At 44.9% G+C, this 19,522-nt stretch overlaps 1 protein-coding gene across 7 annotated transcripts in view; it reads left to right on the top strand.

Annotated features, from left to right (window-relative positions):
- The first annotated feature begins 1,045 nt into the window (after positions 1 to 1,045).
- Positions 1,046 to 19,522, top strand: part of Disp1 (dispatched RND transporter family member 1) — a 150,319-nt gene continuing 131,842 nt past the window's right edge. For 5 of the 7 annotated variants that reach the window (XM_087580401.1, XM_087580398.1, XM_087580399.1 and 2 more), the window contains exons 1-2: positions 1,046 to 1,245; positions 18,258 to 18,345. The gene's annotated coding sequence lies outside the window, so the exon portion shown is untranslated. The remainder of the gene's footprint in view (positions 1,246 to 18,257; positions 18,346 to 19,522) is intronic. The other 2 variants (NM_001415783.1, NM_001105983.2) reach the window with 1 other exon arrangement.

Here is a 19,522-nt window from a genome sequence, read left to right as displayed (position 1 = left end):
GCAGTGTGCAGGCAGACATGGTGCTGGAGAAGGAGCTAAGAAATCTGCATCTTGCCTTACGTCCATTCTGGGAGGAGCTTGAGCACCAGGAGTCCTGAAGGCCCACCCCTATGGTGACACTTTTCTTCTAACAAAGCCACATCTATTCCAACAAGGACTCACTTTCTAATAGTGTCACTCTCTGTGGGCCAAGCATTGAAACAGGAGTCTACAGGGGACAAATCTATAAAACCACTACAAAGCACAGCATCATCTGTTCTGATCTGTGATTTTTTTTCTTGCCTTTGAAGTCTTAGACTTTAATTGACCATACTTCTATGCAGTTATCTGAACAAGACAGTCTCTTATCCTTTATTCGTTCTTTAATTCAGTCTCAACTGAAGTCGTTATTCATAGGCAGTCTTCTTGTCCAACTCTATACAATGTACCCATACTCCCCATAGCATTGCAATGTTACAAACTGTGCTTCTTGTAGGGTTATAGCCTGTGCTCGGACAAACCACGGTCAGCCACCTATCCCCAATACACCCATTAAAAGACTCAATAGTAAAAAGCAAAAGAAAAAAAAAGAATTATTCAATGCTGCTGCATTGTGAAGAAGAACAAGGAGATACAACAACAGTCCCCAGGCTCGATTTCGATGAGTCTATCTTCAGAGTCCTGACATGAAAGTAGGTTTTAACAGAAAACACGAGCTAAACATAACTAGACACTCTGTCAAGGTGTGGTTCTCTTGTCCATCGTTTCCTTGTTTTGTGAGTGATGGAGAAAATAAGTAATCTGAATTAATTAAATAAAACCAAGTCCTTCACCGTGTTTGATTAGCTATTGCTTTTGTTTGGTTCAACTTTCAACCAGTGTGGGCTCAGAGGTCGGTGTCTGAGTCATCTAGTGGACACCTGGTCCGGTGTTTGTAGACTGGCTAAGTGACATACTGGAATGAGTGAGAGAGAGGAGAGCTTGTGCCTCTGCACCCTAGCCCAGCTGCAGCGGCTTTGAGTAGCAGGAGCCTGGGCCCATAGCCGGAGGCGGGACTTCCGGTCCCGCTGGCGACCGCGGCCCGCACCAGGCGGAAGCGCGGCTCCGGGCCAGGATCCGCGAGCTCCGGCTGGAGCAGAGTTCGGAGCCTCAGTGTCCGGGACGCCTGCGGTCGGTGTGGATGCTTCTTCGCGCTGCGTCCCCGCGGACCGGAGAGGCCGGGGAGGCACGCGGGAGTCGGCGCGGCGGGAGAGCCGGGACCCCTGGGTGAGGACGGCTGGCGGCGGTGGGTGGCTGCGAGGGACTGAGGAGGCCGAGGTGACATCCTCCACGGGGGTGTGTCCGTGTCCCGAAGCTCGTAGGGATGGTGGCCGGAGTTACCTTTGGGGGCTTGCAGGGAGAGGCTCCAGAGGCAGCTCTTTTTCTCCCTTGGAGTCGAAGATGAGAAGGATGTCTTGATCTAACTCATCTGCGATATGACCAGCCGCGGCTTTCATGCTCAGAAACCATTGCTTTCTTTGCAATACATTTCTTTCTTTCTTTTAAGACTACCCCCCACCTCCAGTGGGCCCTGAGAAGGGGGGGACCCTACATTCACAGGGAAAACTAGAACTCTTTACTCATTTAACTCCAGTTCAGGCTACCTTTCTTTGTCAGACTAATAGGACCTCAGGTCTTGGATTCAGACAAGCAAGCCCACCGAAGTTTTCATTTTGGACTCTACCTTGCGGAGGAGTTCAGGTCGTCCCACTTCCTTTGTCTTGGAGAGAACTTGTAATGTCGGGACAAAGCTAGCACCTTCATGTTTGCGCTTTGTGACTTACTGTTTGCTTCTCAATGGGGTGACACATTTTTAGACGTTAAATAGATTGGATTTTTGGCACACCTTGAGCCTAACGAGGCAAAGCCAGAATGCTGTCACTGGTGAAGGCTGGTGCATAATGATTGCTTCAAGTGTTTCCCTTCCCAAGAGTTGGAACCTTAATTTCGTCTCCCGGTATTTGCCACGTTACTTATGCCTTACTTGGTGGTCTGACTTGAACTACTTGAAGAAACAAACAAACAAACAAGCCAGAAAGCACTGTATGTTTATCCGTAACCCAGTATCTCACTAGCTTACCTGAGATGTGTGCTGCAGGGAGACAAGTTGTTATAATAGTGGGTTGTGGGGTGGCACCTTACACAGTGCTTTGACATGTTAATGAAGGCAGTGAACACAGTCTTCTGAAGTTATGGGGCTAACTATTGGGTTGATTTCTTTTCTTTTTTTCTTTTCTTTTCTTTTTTTTTTTGCAAGTCTTCATTTTATTTTTTTAAAAGTGGTTTATTTTGGGGGTTGGGGATTTAGCTCAGTGGTAGAGCGCTTGCTTAGCAAGCGCAAGGCCCTGAGTTCGGTCCCCAGCTCCAAAAAATAGAAAAGAAAAAAAAAAGTGGTTTATTTTTATGCGTATGGGTGTTTTGTCTGCATGTATGTCTGTGCACCATGTGAGGGCCTGTCATTCTCAGAGGCCAGAAGAGGGCGTCACAGTGCCTGTAACTAGAGTTGTAAGCTGCCTGTCATGTGGGTGCTAGGAATGGACCTGAGGTCTTCTGAGCCATCTCTCCAGGCCCTTTAATGTCATTTCTTGAGGTTAAATCTGACTTACTTGATAAGGTTTGATTTTATTTTAGCATGTTCTCTTGATTTAAAACCTGTGAACCCCCAAACCCCATTTCCTACATGTCTATGAGAGAAAGCACCTGAGAACGCTCGAATCTTTATAGTTCATGGGTGGTGGAAATGTTCGTCCTTGAAACGAAAGATTTGCTTGCCCCTTCTAGGTAGATTTCTAGTCATAAATCTAAGAGTTATGTCTGAAGTTTGATTGCCTTGGATTTGGGAAATGGTTGGAATATTTATTCTTTGCCGGAATTGTGGAATAAATTGCTTAGCTCTCCCCTTTAGATAAATTCTTTTTGCATCCTGTATAATTTAGATGTGTTTCACAGTTAGCTATGTTCGTGAGGATATGTTTGATTAGCTGCAGAAAATTGCCAGTTATTTGTGTGTGTGGATTCACACCATCTTTTAATTTCTGCTGCATGATGTGTGTCTGTTGGGGAAGAGCTGCCCAAACTGTGGTCAGTCAGACAGACTTCAAACGCATGCGTTTGAATGTCTTGTTTGAGTGGTCACCAGTCGCTAATGTATCAAGCAATGAAGTTCGTTGGTTCCGTGCCTTCTGGCTATTGTTTTTATTATTATCCCCTACTTTGCTACCTGCTTATCCCAGTTAGAGAGCCATTCCTGCCACTCAATCCAGCCCAGAGAATTGGATACTCCTGAGGAACACAGCTTTTTTTCCTGGGAGATACACAGAGCACACTGCATGGCCGACGCAGACTCCGTTCCTCTCTTACGCTCAGTTTTTGTCCCCTCTCTCTCTCACAGAGCCAGGCTTTTTCTTTCATAGTGACCATGATGACTCATGCCGCAGTGACTCAAAGGGGATTCAGAGCCTCCACACAAGACTGCAGCCCTGTTAAGAAGGATGCAGCCCATTATACTGAGGCCAAGAACTGGGCACAACCTGAGGGTATTTGTCAATGAGAAAGAGCTTGTCATCTTCATAGAGAAATTTGTGTATAGTCTGCTACCTCTAAACAAAATTTGCTTTGTAGTGGTCTATCATTGTATACTTGCCTGATGAAGGTGGCGGATGCTGGACTATTACTTCTTGAAAAGTGGACAGCATTCTCTGCTATTTCCAAATGTTCATTGTTATTGGAAGTTCCAGGTTTTACTACAATTTAAGAGACGTATCCCATTCCGACGTTGTTCGGTGAGCCAAAGTGCCCTCAGTTCTGCATTGTTCTTATTCCCCATGTTGGTGCTACCGGTTTTTAAACTGACCAATTTTACACATATTTATATCTCATTATGCTAGGAAGGTTATTATTTTTGCTTGTTGTGTGGTATATTTTTGTATCTCTTTTCTCACTCATTGGCTAAAGATTATTTTTAGCTTGGTTTTCTGTGCTTATTATACGTCTTAAAGCTTGTGTTGAGTCAGGGCTGATTTGGGTCGATGCTAGCGATTAATCATTAATGATCGTAGTGAGATAATAGCATTGTTAATGTGTTGGTATTGCATTGAAAGTACCAACTTAGAAATAGCAGTCTGAGCATTTCTTTAACATGCTGTCACAGTTGAACAGTTAGAAAGACGGAGTTGTTTATCAACTGACCTTAAGAAATACCTGTTTGACTTTCACTATTTTAGTGTATCAGTTAGGGTTCCTCAGAAAAAACTGAAGGAATGCATGCCCAGTATAATAATAATAATAATAATAATAATAATAATAATAATAATATTATTATTATTATTATTATTATTATTATTATTGTATTTATTTTAGGGGAGCTAGAGAAATGGCTCAGTGACTGACTGCACTTGCTCTGTCACTCTGAGGACCAGAGTTCTGATCCCAGCACCCATGTCACCCAAGCTCTAAGTGGAACGGAGGATTCCTAGGGCTTGCTGGCTTCCAGCCTAGCCAAGAGAGTCTAGGCCAAGTCAAGGAGAGACTCTGCCTTAGGAGAATAGGCAGGAGAGCAGTAGAGGAGGGCACTGATTGGTCCAGTTTTAGGGAGTGACAGGTTCAGGCCGGAATTCATCAGTTGATTCTATAGTCCTATTGTTGACAGTTCATTCAGGGCGCACAGTGCGCACAGTGCGGTGTGCTACCCAGGCAGCTTGGAGAATATTTGCAAGTATAAGCTAGTTAGTCCATCTTGGGATATTCCAAGAGGCCTTAAAAAATGGGGATCACGAGGACCAAGAGGAGTTCTGAGTTTTCTTTGTGGAGGAAATTGGCAGTAAAGAAACCGGTGCTACTCTTCAAGCCGCGTAGGGCAGGAATTTGGAAAACCTCTCCCACAGGTTTTTAAGGAGACTCTGGGGCATTGTAGGCTCTAAATGGTTTTTTTTAAGAAGGTTGCCAGATTTTAGGCATTATTTTGAGCTGAATTGTGGTAGTAACACGAAGGCCACTCTCTGATCACTTGTCATCCAGAACTGTGAAAGGAAGCATTTCCAGCTTCCTGCCTGTCTGATTTCTTGTTCTGGCTTCCCTCAGTGATGAGCTGTGATTGAGGCAGTTAAAGTCCTTTCATCTCCAAGTTGCTTTTGGTTATTGCCTTAATCAGCACTGGAAAGCAAACTAAGACAGTAGATACTCACATTTCACTCCTGGAGAGGGTAAGTCCATTGCCAACCCAGGGTTACAGTGAATGCAGATTTTAAAGTTGTCTCTCAAGTGAGGATACACTGTTTCTTTTTCTCAAAGACAGGCAGGTTACATTTTTGTTGTGTGTGTGTGTGTGTGTGTGTGTGTGTGTGTGTGTGTGAGAGAGAGAGAGAGAGAGAGAGAGAGAGAGAGAGAGAGAAAGAGAGAGAGCACGCACATAGCTAGTGGTGTTTTAGTCCCCTGTTTTATTCCATGGGTTTCACTTTAAATTTTTTGTTAGATATCGTTAGCTGATAATTGACCGGCTTCTCCAAGGTTGCTACTTTAATTAATGGAGTTGAAAGAACTGTATACTTTGGACATGTTTGCTGCATGTGAAAAGGGAGGTGGCAGTAAGCATGGGGCCTACACACATTAAAATTCATTTTCACTGGAATGTGGGGCTGGAACTTCGCATCTTAGAGTGTGCTGCAGGGCAGGGCTAGAACCCAAACTCTGATTAGAGTCACCCAGCTCTGTTCTACAGCCACAAGTTATTGCTGGCTGAAAAGGATAGCGTAGGGCAATAATGAACTCATTTTCATCTAAGAAAAAACCATTTTAGACAGCTTTATTCCTTTTAAACCTAGATAAAAAGGCCACTTTGCAATGAGAGTGAATTAGTGGCTAAGAGGCAAGGAGGTATTAGATTCTTGTCCTAGGAGCCTGTACGGTGACGCTGATGGCTGCTGCCCACAGTGAGAGTTTGTTCTCAAATAGGTCCCCCCAGGCATGGGTAGAAGGATGGGGAGGGACAGTAAGAGTCATTGCTTTGTCAAGTCTTAGGTTTTAGACGGGGGGGGGGTGGGGGGGGGTGGGGTGGGGTGGGCGTGGGGGACAATGACTTAACTTCCAGATGCTGCCTAGGTTTTCTTATGCTTCAGGATCGAGTGTAGGGAACATAGCCAAAAACACCATAAACACAAGTTTGGATTCTTTTCTTTTTAATGTGAGAATTGAGGCCAGGGCTTTACATATATTAGAAATATGCCTGCCACTGGGCTATAGCCCCTAGTCCTAGTTGGTTAAATTAACAGTTAACCTAAAGGGGTGGAGAGATGGTTTAGGTTTAAGAGTGTGTATACTGTGGCTCTCTTCAGAGGACCCAGGTTCAGTTCTCAGCACCTGCATGGCAGCTCACAACTTCCTGTCACTCCAGCTCCGGGAGATCCAGTGCCCTCTTCTGGTTTCCTCATACACATTTGCACACATACTCATAATAAAAAATAAATCTTTAAAGACATCCTCCAAAGGCCAGATTTTACATTTAGGAGGACTTGCAGTCAGTACTCATTTAGTCTATGAAACCTCGAGGAACTAAAGCATTTTCGGTTGCTCATGTCTAATGTCTTGTCCCCCTGTCCTTTCCCCTTCCCCAGGCAAGTAAGGGATTTGAGGGGTGGATTGAACTGCTCTACTGTACTGACCACATAGTTGGCTCTTTTTGGGTTTCTTTGACTGCCCCATGGTTGGTTTACCCAAATGTTTCCCTCTTCAGATAGACTTATCAACAGCATAATGGGAAATGTGTCCCTAGTACCATAGGCTGATGGTTAGTGAGTTGAGCTCTGGCCTCCCCTGAATAGTGACCTTTAGGACAGTGACTCACTCTGTGGCTTCCAGGATTCTGAGTGTGCTGATTGTGTGAGGAACAGGCCTCAGGACGTGAGCAACTGCAGTATCACTTATTAACCATTGTTCAGGTGCTTGTGGACTTTATCTGCTTTATACGAGATTTTAATCTCACTTAGAAGACTGAGAGCTGTTAACTATGCAGTGTGTGCTAATCACTGGGGTTTCCATCCATCATGGCTCATTCAGTCGTCACTGCAATCCCAGTAAGAGCCATTACTCTAGCTTTACAGACACGGAAACTGAGGTTTATGGAGGGTGAATGGCTTACCCAATCTACATGGTAATTATTGGAACTGGGATTTGGATCCGGGCAACCTGGAATCCCAGACTTAGCTACTTACAACTCTGCTATTCATCGAGCGGATGCCTTCGCCATGTGCACACTACAGCCTTGCTTAAGACTTTGCTATAAACTCCCCCATGCCGTCCGTGACTAGAGCCTGTGTATACAGGCAGGGCTCTTCATTTCTGTTGTGATAAACGCTCACCTTGATGCTAGTGCTTGCCACTTGGCTTCTGAGCGTCCCCTAGGCTGAGAGGACGGCTTGCATAGATGACTGCCTGGTGGGGTGCTTTCCTCTTCCACTAGACAGCAGCAGCCACAGCGTTTTCTGGAGATTCTCTACTTTGGGGGGGGGCAGAGTGTTGAATATACATACAGAAATTAAATTTTGTTTTGAATATGCATGTAGATGGTAGATTTGTAGAGCATCCTGTGAAGAAGAGGAAAGAAAGTTGATTTAAAGTTGGCCACGAGGACGGGAAAAGGGCCGTCTGTGTGTGGATTGTCGAGTTAAAGCTTTTTCATTTCGTCTTCCCCGTCACCTTCTGCGCACCGTCTCTGGGACACACTGACCTACAGTGCTTCTGCTGGACTCCTAAGTTTTAGAGTACCATTTTCAGCTTTATAAAGTAAAATAATCTTCAGGGGCCTGCGAGATGGCCTGGTGGGTAAAGGTGGTGGATGTCCCTTGAACCCACATCCAGGCGGAAGGAGAGGAATGACCCCACACGGCTGTCTCCTCTGACCTCTGCACAGTTGGGGTCTCTCCCCGCCCCTTCCTCTTTCACACACACACACACACACACACACACACACACACACACACACACACACACACACGCAAAGACAGAGACAGAGACAGAGAGACAGGCAGACAGAATAGTTTAAAATAGAATAGTATTCTTCATATACTATTTTCTTGTCTAGTATTTTGAGTTTGCATCTTCGTTCTTAGTTTTGACAAATTTTAATTAACTGAGGTGAGTTGCACATCATCGATATGAATTTATCAGGGGAGAGGGCCTAGTTGGCTAGCACAGTGGCCAGTAACTGAGTCGTGTGCCGCATTAGTCTTGCCACAGAAGGGTCATTTATGTCCCTCTGAGCTTACTCTGAAAATCTAAACAGTTTAAGATTTATCTTTTATCTGTATGAATGTTTGCTGGCTTGTATGTACATGTGTCATGTGTGTAGCTTTCACTGGAACACACAAAGGCACACACACGTCAGATCATCTGGGACTGGAGCCACAGATGCTTGTAAACCACCATGTGGGTGCTAGGCACAGAGCCTGGGACTTTCAGAAGAGTAGCAAGTGATGATTCTTAATCGCCGAATCATGTCTCGGCCCCAAGTCTAAATATTTAAGCATAGTTGTTTGGAACAGGTAATAAACTTGACGTACGAAGCTTTTGTTTAGGAAGTCTCAACCCTGAATAACAAGTGTTCAGAGAGTCAAGGAGTCATGCGTGAAACTGACTTCTGTGTGATGCTCCTGATAGTAATGTGACTTCAAACAGAAAATAATCTTCTTATAACACACTACAGTGTTGTAAGTGAAGAGGAAGGAAAAGACATTTATGCACCTTTGTGCCATGGGATGTCCTAGGTATAGTGTGTGCTTGTATGTTAATACAAACCTGAGGTTTAGCCTTTTTCCAAAGGCAGAACCCCAAAGTGGGTAGATGTCTGTGGTCAGAAGAAACGTAAGCAAAACTGGAGGTGCAGGACTGTCTGACTCCAGTGTCTGAATCCATCCCTCCCCTTCTCTCCCTCCCCTCCCCTCCCCTCCCTTTTTCTCCCCTCTCCTCCCTGTCCTCTCCTCTCTTTCCCTCCCCTGCCCTCCTTTTCCCTTCCTTCCTGTCTTCCTCCCCCCTTCCCCTGTTTTTCTCTGTTTTATTCTCTTTCAACTCTTCTAGAAGTTTTCTGGTCTCCCGCCCCCATCCCTTTTTGGTTTACCTCAGGGATATCAATATTTATAAACTCTAGATGTAAATACTATCTTTATTTCTCATCTTGAAGTTCAGGCTGCAGTGCCAAGAAGGGAGGAGGGTCACGGAGGCTGGGGGATTGAAGAGGATTTGAGGCATCATAGCCAGATAAAACATATTTTACTCACTTTGAGTGATGGTTGCCACACAGACTGTTAGGCAAGGAGATGCTGGCAGGCACCCAGACACATGCTAGCACATAGACCACCCATAGGAGGGCATAGGCACATAGGCAGACTGGCACACAGGCCACACAGAGGTAGATACTCAGGCCTTACAGGCAGACATACACAGGCATGCTGGCGGAGATCAAAGTGCTTGGCTCTGACCTCAAGGCCATATTTATCCAGCATCACAGAAAAGTAGCCTCTGCCAGGAATAGTTTTATAGCAGATTACACCACTGTTTGCTTTTGGGTTTTCCAGACACTGGTGTTAGCGCCCCCCCCCCCCCTTTTTGCTGAGTCACAGCCTCCTAGCTATCCAGTGTTGCCCGTGCTGGACATCTGTATCAGCTCTTAAGCCCTCTGCTCCCTACTCTAATGAGCAGTAAGATCAACGTCCTATGATGTCACCCATTTTTATTATAATTCTCCAGACTTCTTCTTTCGGCCGCAGAAATACTAGTATTTAGATTTAGCTATTGGCATTCAACCTGTTTCTTCTCCTGATGATTCGTCCATGCTGTCCCTCTGGAGGACAGATTGCCTTTGAGTTCCCTCTGCTGGGGAGCCTTATGCAGGATGGTTTCTGGCTCTGCACCGTGCGCACACCCTTAGCCTTTGCCTCCTTTTACCAAGTTTCAACCCCTCCCTGAATTCTCACCTGCAGATGCCAGCAGGGCATGTTGTCCTATTCAGAAGCTTGAAGGTCCCTTTAGTCTTTTAGGAATGTCAATTCATGTAAGGAGGTCAGCCCTAGAGGTCAGCACTAGAGGTCAGCACTAGAGGTCTCCTTTGCAGGGGTTGGGGATTTAGCTCAGTGGTAGAGCGCTTGCCTAGCAAGCGCAAGGCCCTGGGTTCGGTCCCCAGCTCAAAAAAAAAAAAAAAAAAAATTAGAGGTCTCCTTTGCTTACTCAGGTAGCCCCACTCCCTTGAGGCCTTAGAGTGGCTTAGGGTGTTGGTGTGTTGGTGTTTTAGTCCTATGGTGGGCGATGTGCTTGTGGACAAAGTGTGAACGGTACCATCTAACCCGTGGATGGGACTCGGTGACTCTAGGGAATTTTAGTCTTTGGTCCTAGTGGCATTGTCTTATTAAATGTTACGTGGCTCTTTGGTCAGAAACAGGTCACAGAGAAGCTGACATAGCTCAGAAGCCATGAGGAGAGCAGAGCAGCTAGGTGTGACAGTCAGAGCGCTCACCACAGTGATTCCTGGAAAATTCCTGGAGCTCAGCAGCTGCAGGAAGAGCGCAGCTCCTTCCTCTCGATTTCCCAGCTTGAGGTCCCTTAGTTTTGTTTTGTTTTGTTTTGTTTTGTTTTGTTTTGTATTTTGGGGAAACTCAGGTAAATCTGTGGCTTCCATGAGGAAAAGTTCAGGACTTGGCTTCATTGAAAGCAGAAAGGTGTGTAGGGGAGGAGTGAAGCACTCCTGAGAGCGTGGGTGGCTTCTTCAAGAAGAGCTGCCCTCTGGGTGTTCTGGTGGTGACTGTGTGTAGGATTCTGGAAGCAGTCAACATCCATTATTCAGTGGGTTTCTAGGGCCGCCCCTCTTTTTTTCTCTTTTCAATAATTGAGATTGTAGAGGCCCTAGAGATGCCTTTGATAAGGACTGTAATCAGGAAAGCAAGCCAGGAGCCCACTGGGGTGCACGTGGGTTTACCATATGAGTTTTACTGTAATGGGGTTTCTGGTGAAATTGCTGGAAAATTGCATCTGGAAGAAAGGCCTTAAGCAAATGTTGTTAGCTGCATTAAGATTCTATATTCTCAGCTGGCAGGGGCTTCAACTGGACTCCCCAGTGAGGTCCCTTTCCCTACCCGTGTCCCCGTAACGTTCTGTCTTTCTAGTCTGCCTCATGCTCAGTGTTGGGGTGATGGGCATTTATCACTAGATTTGTGTTTTCTCATGGAACATTTATTGTAGTTCATTTTTGCTCTATTATACATTAAAAAATTTAACTCAGCATTTAAAATGTTTTTATTACACGGTTTCATATGTTGACTTGGTATTTTTGTCCTTTTTACTCAATGACTCTTTCTCGTCCCCTCCTGCTACCCCTGCTGAACCCCATCTTCCAAGCATGTCCCCTCACCTTCCTGTCTGTTTTGTTTTGTTCTCTTGTGGCCCACAGAGTTTGCTCAGGGCTGCTTGCATGAGGACTAGTGAGGGGATTTTCACTGGAACATGGGCTGTTTACCAGTGGCTACACCACTAAACAGAAAGATTTCCCTCTTAAGTCAGCAGGTACCTGACAGTAACTCCTCAGGTAAGGTGGGGTCTCAGGACTTCCTCCCCACAGGGTGATGGGTGTTGACAGCGAGGTGTTCAACAGGTAACCAACCTCAGCTGCCGTGTGTTCCTGAGAGCCACATCCTCGTCGTACCTGAAGCAGTGTTTTCGAGCACCCCTCTGCGTCTTCAGGTTCTCAGACTTCCTGTGCCCTTCATTCCCGCTCTCACAGTCCTCCCAGAGCCTTGGAGGGAGTGATAGCGATGTCCCATTCAATATTGAGCCCTCAAAACTCACTTATACTCAGCACTGACCAGTTATGAGTCTCCTTATTAACTGTTGCCCACTGCAAACGAAATTTCCCCCACTAAGGCTGTGATCAGCATTGACCTGTGGCCATAATCATAAATATTTAGGAAGTAGGTTTTTTTTTTTTCTTGGTTCTTTTTTTCGGAGCTGGGGACCGAACCCAGGGCCTTGCGCCTCCTAGGTAAGCGCTCTACCACTGAGCTAAATCCCCAGCCCCTTTAGGAAGTAGTTTTATACCATGTTCATTTATGAAAGTAATAGTAGGTCCCCTACTAGAGCCTGTGACCACACGAAGGGCCTATGACCTCACTAGGGCCTATGACCTCAGCAGCATGGACTTTTAATCAGATTTACAGTTTGTAGTGATTTGAATAGGTTTGTCCCCCATAGACTCATGTGTTTGAATACTTGGCCATAGGGAGTAGCACTATTAGGAAGTGTGGCCTTGTTAGAGGAAGTGTGTCACTGAGGAGGTGGGCTTTGAGGTCATGTATGCTCAAGCTATACTCAGTATAGTATACAGTTGCTGCTGCTGCCTTTGGATCAAGATGTAGAACTCTGAGCTTCTTCTCCAGCACCACATCTGCCTGCATGTTGCTATGATGATAATGGACTAAGCGTCAGACACCTTAAGGCAGCCCCAATTAGATGTTTTCCTTTATAAGAGTTGCCATGTTGTGGTATCTGTTCACAGCAATAGAAAGCCCCAGACACAGTTCTAGGCATGGATTTTCTCCTATGGACTGGGCCTCACATCCACCTAGAAAGTCGTTGGTTACCCCTGGACAGTCATGCCATTGCTGCGTGATTGCCGGTTGTGGTGGGCAACCAAGAGCAGTGGTATCCGCCTGTATCCTTTAGGTGGCCTCTCGAGCCTTCTGACCAGCAATTTACCGAGAGGTAGGGACGCTATACTCCGCACTGTGACCTAACGTGTTGTTAGGATCCCCACTCGTGCTAGAAACAAGGCCCGCTTGTCCTCTGCTTGCTTACGGTTTTCTGTATTGAACCAGGACAGTGGAGAAATGCTGTGTGAGAGAACCTTTTACTTAGTTTAGTCAAACATTCTAGTACCTGGGAGGCCATTTTCATTGAGAGACACAAAATAAACATGCTGGAAAAAGGAACTCCACGTGACTTCCGAAAGAACTTTTGAAAACGTCCCCCGTTGGAACCTTTACTGACTTCCTTACTAAGGAAGGGGAGAACAGCAGTGTGAGGCAGACCTTTAAAGGGAAGACGTGTTGTTTCCTGTGCATCTTATTCTGAGGCGAACAGACTCCATGGCCGACTGTGTCAGAGCTCAGATGGAGCAGAGTTCTGAAGGACATTAGGCAGTAAGGCTGGAGACACCGCAGGCGTGTCAGGACGTATGTGTGTTGGAATTTTGCAGAGTTTGCTCTGAGGATTTAGCTTCTTAATGAAGCTCTTAAAATATCATAACCTTCCTTCACAAATTCCCCATGAATGATATTTTTAATATATTTCTGGAGGCATTTTAGCTCAAAATAGTTTTTTAAATAAAATATTTATAAGAAGTTTTTATTGAAAGGAAAATCATTTCCAAAAATAATGCCTAGGATGCAGGCAGCACCACACTGGCCGCTCGACCCGCTCAGCCGTCAGTGTAGGAGGACATCCTGGAGTAGAAGCTCGTGTGAGGGCAGTATTTCATGTGGTTATTTTTCAATATAATCTTGTAGTATTGTTACCTAGGTAAGATGTTTTGTGTAACAATACTGGAACAGCATATCCCTAGCAGGTGGTACTAACTTGGTGTTTTGGGGCCATGGTTTTCAGTTCTGATAGAAAAGATGAGCATTTCGAGGGCCAGTGGCTTGCTCTGTAAGTGTGACACTGAGTAAGAACCAGGCACCTTCATCTGCACAGTCAGTGTAGACTCCAGAAGTTGTTTCTGACTTTTCCTGAAGTGGACCATGGGATCTGCTTCACCAGTGGTTGATCTCCAGGTCTTGCAAATCACATAGCTTACCCGTGAAATCAAGATGGTTTCAAAGAACCCTTTGTAAGTGGACCTAAGAAAAGTCCATTCTGCGGCTTGTGGATGGGTATTAGAACCTCCCCCCTTTCCTCCCCTCCCCCTCCTCGTCTTCTTCCTCTCCCTCTCCTCCTCCTCTTCTCTTCATCCTTACCTCTCCTACCTCCTCCTCTTCCTCTCCCTCCCCTCCTTCCTCTTCCTCATCTTTGTCTTCTTTGTCATCTTCATCTTCATCTTCTTCCTCTTCCTCCTCCTCCTCCTTTTCTTCTTCCTCTTCTTCTTCCTCCTCCTCCTTTTCTTCTTCCTCTTCTTCCTCCTCCTCCTCCCTTTCTTCTTCCTCTTCTTCCTCCTCCTCCTTTTCTTCTTCCTCTTCTTCCTCTTCTTTCTCCTCCTCCTCCTTCTCCTTCTTCCCCCTCCTCCTCCTTCCTCCTCCTTCTCCTTCTCCTTCTCCTCCTCCTTCCTCCTCCTCCTTCTCCTTCTCCTTCTCCTTTTCCTTCTCCTTCTCCTTCTCCTCCTCCTTCTCCTTCTTCCCCCCCCTCCTCCTTCCTTTCCTTCAGATGGCTGTAGTATAGGTTGGGTGGTCTCCCCTACACAGTCCCTGCCATCCAGAGTTAGCCATTCAGCTGAAGCTAATGGGCTCTTACATTTTATTTACAAGAACACATGCTCTCTTTCGGAGGAGGTTAACACTTAGGAGATTTTAACCTCTGGATTGTACTTTTGTACATTGTTCTGCTTTAGACTTGGGTTGGGCTGATCATTAGATGCTTGAGTTGATTTTGCTGAAATTGCTAAGGTTGGCACACAGACTTGGATGCCTGGAATGTTTGCAGCGTGTTTGCTGTCCAAGTTCTTCCTTTTCAGAATATGTTTACACGGTAGGCGTACAGAGCGCTTAGTGTGCCGACCCTGCTTGTGATGTGCCTGCTTCTCGATTGAGAATTTAGTGTCATGAATGCCATTTCAGCTCCAGCACTGTGAGGTCATCGTCTGTGTGTTATAGATGCACATACATGGAGTTGTGAATCTAATTCACTATGCGATGATGTGTAAAACGTGGGAGGATTATTTCAGGGGCGATGGAGCAGGCCTTTGTATCTGACAGCCCCACACATAGAACAGTGTAAGGCGTGATCTCTGCGGAGATGGCACAGGTGTCTACTTGTTCCTGCTGTTGATACCCTAATCAGAACACGCTTAGGAGAGCGAGCTGGTTTGGCGGAGGATAGCTTAGGGAGTGATGATGTCTTCAGTTCCTGGAGCTATCAGTGTTTTATTGGTTCTGACGAAAGAGATAGTACCCCAAACCAGAAATACTGGAGCAACTTTATGAAGTAGTGGCCTGGGGCTAGATAGGATGAGGCACCGAGGTGTGGGGATAGTAGGATCTGAAGAGGGAGCCTGAGCAAAGGCGAGAGGCTGCAGAATGTGCTTCAGGTAGCAGTTTGGCTGCAGTGTGTGGGGTGCCTGTTCTAAGGTGGAACCAGACCATGGAGGACACAGAGTGCTAATGATTGTGAAATAGTGATCTTTCGTTCATCTGACAACTAGCTGCATATTGACTGTGTGATAATGGATTGTGTGCCAGGTGCCAGCCAGGCAGAATACTACAGCATGCAGGACCACAACTGCTAGGGGGCCTAAACTTGTATGTTTAAATCTTAATTTACCGCTTGATGGCATAATGGCTTTGTAAGTTTGAAATTTAATGCTTGCCAGTAGGTCTGGACCTGTCTATGCTGATAAAATTACCAAGTTTTATCAACTATTCTAATGTTTACGACCTAAGAAGCTATTATTAGAACTTAACGTTTGGCCAACTGATCATAAGATATATAGAAAGCTTTTTATCATCACTAACAAATATTTTGTATTTCATAAGCTATTTTAGGTGATGGATTTAGGGTTTGGCCTAATAGAGTATGAAGCCTGAGGCTCAATTTTTTAGCACTCCTCCTCAAAAAAAGCTTTTCAGCTGAGATTTTTTTTTAAAATGCAGAATACTTTTTAGCTAATTTAATTTCCTGTGGATACTGCTTAAATTTAGTTTTAAGTTAAAAATAAGAAACTATAATTTAGATTATATTTTTAATTTTAAATTGAGCCACATTAAATTTAAAATCCAAAGACTGTCCCCCCCCAAAAAAAAATCACTGTCTGAATTCTTGTACTCGTTAGTTGTGGGACTAACGAGTGGCACAGACACACTGTTAGCCGTGTGAAGACAAGGTGAAATGAAGGATGATACATACTTTCTACATACAAAGTAGACACTTTCCTATCGACTTTCCTATTTTTCTGTTGATTTCATAACCAGAAAAGGTTTAAAAAAGCATGCTGGGTAGGCAGAGGTAGTTTTCACAGCTTATAACAGACTGGGAGTGGGACATGTCCCTAATAGTTTTAAGAGCAGACACCTCCTTGTCTCCCACAGTGCTAGAGATCTAACTCAGGACCTCATGAGTGCAAAGTGAAGGCTTCCAGCTGAGCTGCATCCCCAGCCTGGAGTAGTGGGGTGTAAGTATTTGAGGTGATGTCGCTTTATTCAGGATACTCGTATATGTCTGATTTTGGACGGATGGCATTTAGTCTCTGCACATCCCATAACCGCTCCCTAGCATCCTACTTAAAGTTAACCTTAAGTGCTCTCTGTCCCAGTGAACAGCGTAGTTCAGATCTGTTGCAGGACGGAGCATGTGAGGAGTGGGCATGGCCTGAGAAGGGAGTAGGAAAGAAAGACTTGGTCCTGCTGTCCAGCCTTGGTTAGTCTCTCCTTGGTCGCTGTTTACTTTCATCATTAAGCACTCTCTGTCTTGACTGTAAAACTGTGGTTTGATAGATGAACTGATTATGAGGCGTTCATTTCAGAGGTTATGAACGGATCAGTAAATTCACTTAGTGGAAACCAGAGACATTTTTCTCCAGAGACTTTGGGTGTAGTCAGCATAGGGCAGGAAGCCTAGGTTTAAACTTGAACTTTTTCTTATTTGTGCCACCCAGACGTAGGTACGGTGTTTCTTTCTTTTTTTTTTTTTTCTTTTTTTCGGAGCTGGGGACCGAACCCAGGCCCTTGCGTTTGCTAGGCAAGCGCTCTACCACTGAGCTAAATCCCCAACCAGGTACGGTGTTTCTTAATCTGCTTCCTTACTAGTCAGCGGAGACCACTCATTATTACTGTGCGTTGTTGCAGGGAGGTTTAAAGCCAGATGCTCCAAAAGCAATTCATAAACCCAAGGGCCATTTAAATGCCACTTATCACTGGCGAGTCATTGGAAGATGTCATTGTCATTTGGGAACTGTTTCAGATTTCAGAGTCCTTTGAACTTTGAAATATTTTCATAGACTTTATCATCTTGGATGCAAAAATCCAAATCCTGTGGCTTGTTGTGTACCTGGCTTGTGCCTACAAAGCTATCATAGATCAGGAGTTTGCAAGCTCTGAGGGGCTGGGACCTCGTGTGTACTGTACCCAGTATCTGAGTACATCATACTTATTCCATTTCTAAGTTAAAACTTCTTTCCTTTATTCTTATTTGATTTTTTTTTTGGTTATTATATTAACCCTCTGCCATCTCTGAAAACAAGGGATGGGCAGAGTGTAGTGCCCTGCCCTGGAGCTGGACGGAGAAACCACGTGTTTGGGGTCTGGTCTCCGGAAGTGAAGAAGGATCAGCCCAGCAATGGCTTCCACCCTTGAGAGCTATCGCTTTGGCCTGACGCGATATTGAAGACCTCTTAAAATATTACCTGGTTTTTGTCTTATACCTTAATCACACTGTTCTCCAGTGTGAACTTTGTAGAGGACATTGGTAAGTTGCCGTGTCACAGGGCAGATATGTCTTCTAGACAAAGAGGACACCTCATATCTTACTATTGAGAAACCTGCCAGTGAGGCAGTGCACGTGACGCCTCTCTGCATGGAGGGACTCCAGGCTGTAGGCTTTTTAAATGGCAGGGTTGGTTTGTTTTTTTTTTTTTTTAACATTTATAAAGTTAAGTCATTGTTTTTATAGGGCCACATGGCAGGTAAGCCATAGCTTCTGATGATAATTTTATAAATCCTTTTAGTAGGTTAACTATAACTTTCTCCCTAGTTTTTCTGAAAGAATGATTTGACTTGACATGAGCAATTGGATATAGGGCAGGTTGCCCGACTTTGGATTTTTTTTTTGTATTTTCAGCTACAAAGATTATATTATTTACTTTGTAGAACTGTTTTTAGGCTGGAGGGAGAACCCATGCAGTGCATGTGGACAGTGGTGCTGTTTCTGCTGTGCTGTCCTCCTGTAACTATTTTGTCCTGTCTGAGGGTGAGTTCCTCTGGTGCGAGATGAGCATTCCAGACGTCAGACGTGTGGGTTTTGGGAATTGGAAACTGAATTTAAGATGGGTTTTTCTCTCACAGGTGTCTGAGGATGAAGACTCGTCTTGGTTGTTGAATTATGTATAGTAAATGGTGTACCGACTGTCACAACAGCATCATTGAAAAAGAGGTAATTTCAAATTTAAAAGTGTCTGCTTACCTTTTAGTTTTACTTGTGGCTTTAACAGAGATGTTAAATGTCCTTTTGAACTAAATCAGATCCATCCACAGTATAAAATGTAGCTGTCATTCTTTGTATACACGAGCATGTGCAAATGCACATGCATGTGGGCATATGTGCATGTGTGTGGTTAGTGTATGTAAAGGCCAGAGGACAACTTCCAGTGTTGTTTCCCAGCACCGCCTACTTTTTCCTTTGAGTCAGAGCTCTCCCGTCCTGGAACTCTCTCCCCTGGCTAGGCTGGCTGCCTGGTGAGCCCCAGGGATCCCCGCCTGCCTTCGCTGCTCCAGGATGATCAGCCTCTACCACTTTGCCTCGGTTTTTAAATATGGGTTCTGGGGGGGGGGGTCTTAAGTTCTTGTGTTTGCAAGGTAAGCGCTTACGGACAGAGCTATTCCCCAGCCCTGCATATGCACCTGTTACTGGAGATTGTTTTGTTGTCTTTTATTAAAAAAATTTGGTAACAGAGTTTGTACTGTGATCACCACCACTGTGCTATGTGATGCAGATAGGGAGTGGAGACTTTAAAAGGGAGCTGTGGTTTGCATAAAGTTACCGCCTTGCAAATATGTAAGTTTCCCCAGATGATCTTAAATGTTCACTTTGTGTCACTTAGTGACAGGCATAGACTCTGAAAACATATCAGTGGGTCACTTTTGGCATGATCATCATAGAATGTATATATCCATAACCATACATGCATAAGATACTATGTGTGCAGCTAGCTATGGCACACACATAATATATATATATATATATATTATACATATACATATATATAATCTCCATGGTAGATGAACATGATAGTAATTCAAGTGCAAATAAGACTTCTGCATAGAGCCACTTGCCCTGTGACTGCTGTGTGTAACACGGTGCCTGTCTTACTTACCTATGTAGATTTCTTAGACTTTGATTTTGGTTGTTTGAGACAGGGTCTCACTTACTAAAGCGCAGACTGCCATTGAATTGAACTGCTTCAGCTTCCTGAGTATTGGGTTTCAGGCGTGGGGCTCCCACACCTGCTTTAGAGCTCTGTCTTGCACTTACTGTAGTCGGGTAGCAAACACTGCTCGTAGCATCCGTGATTTGGGTTTTGGTGTGAAAGGAACAAGGAGTTCTACTTTCT

This window comes from Rattus norvegicus, chromosome 13 (assembly GCF_021556685.1).
Source record: "Rattus norvegicus strain SHRSP/BbbUtx chromosome 13, alternate assembly SHRSP_T2T, whole genome shotgun sequence".
NCBI lineage: Eukaryota > Metazoa > Chordata > Mammalia > Rodentia > Muridae > Rattus > Rattus norvegicus.
This window is presented reverse-complemented; position numbering and strand designations above follow the sequence as displayed.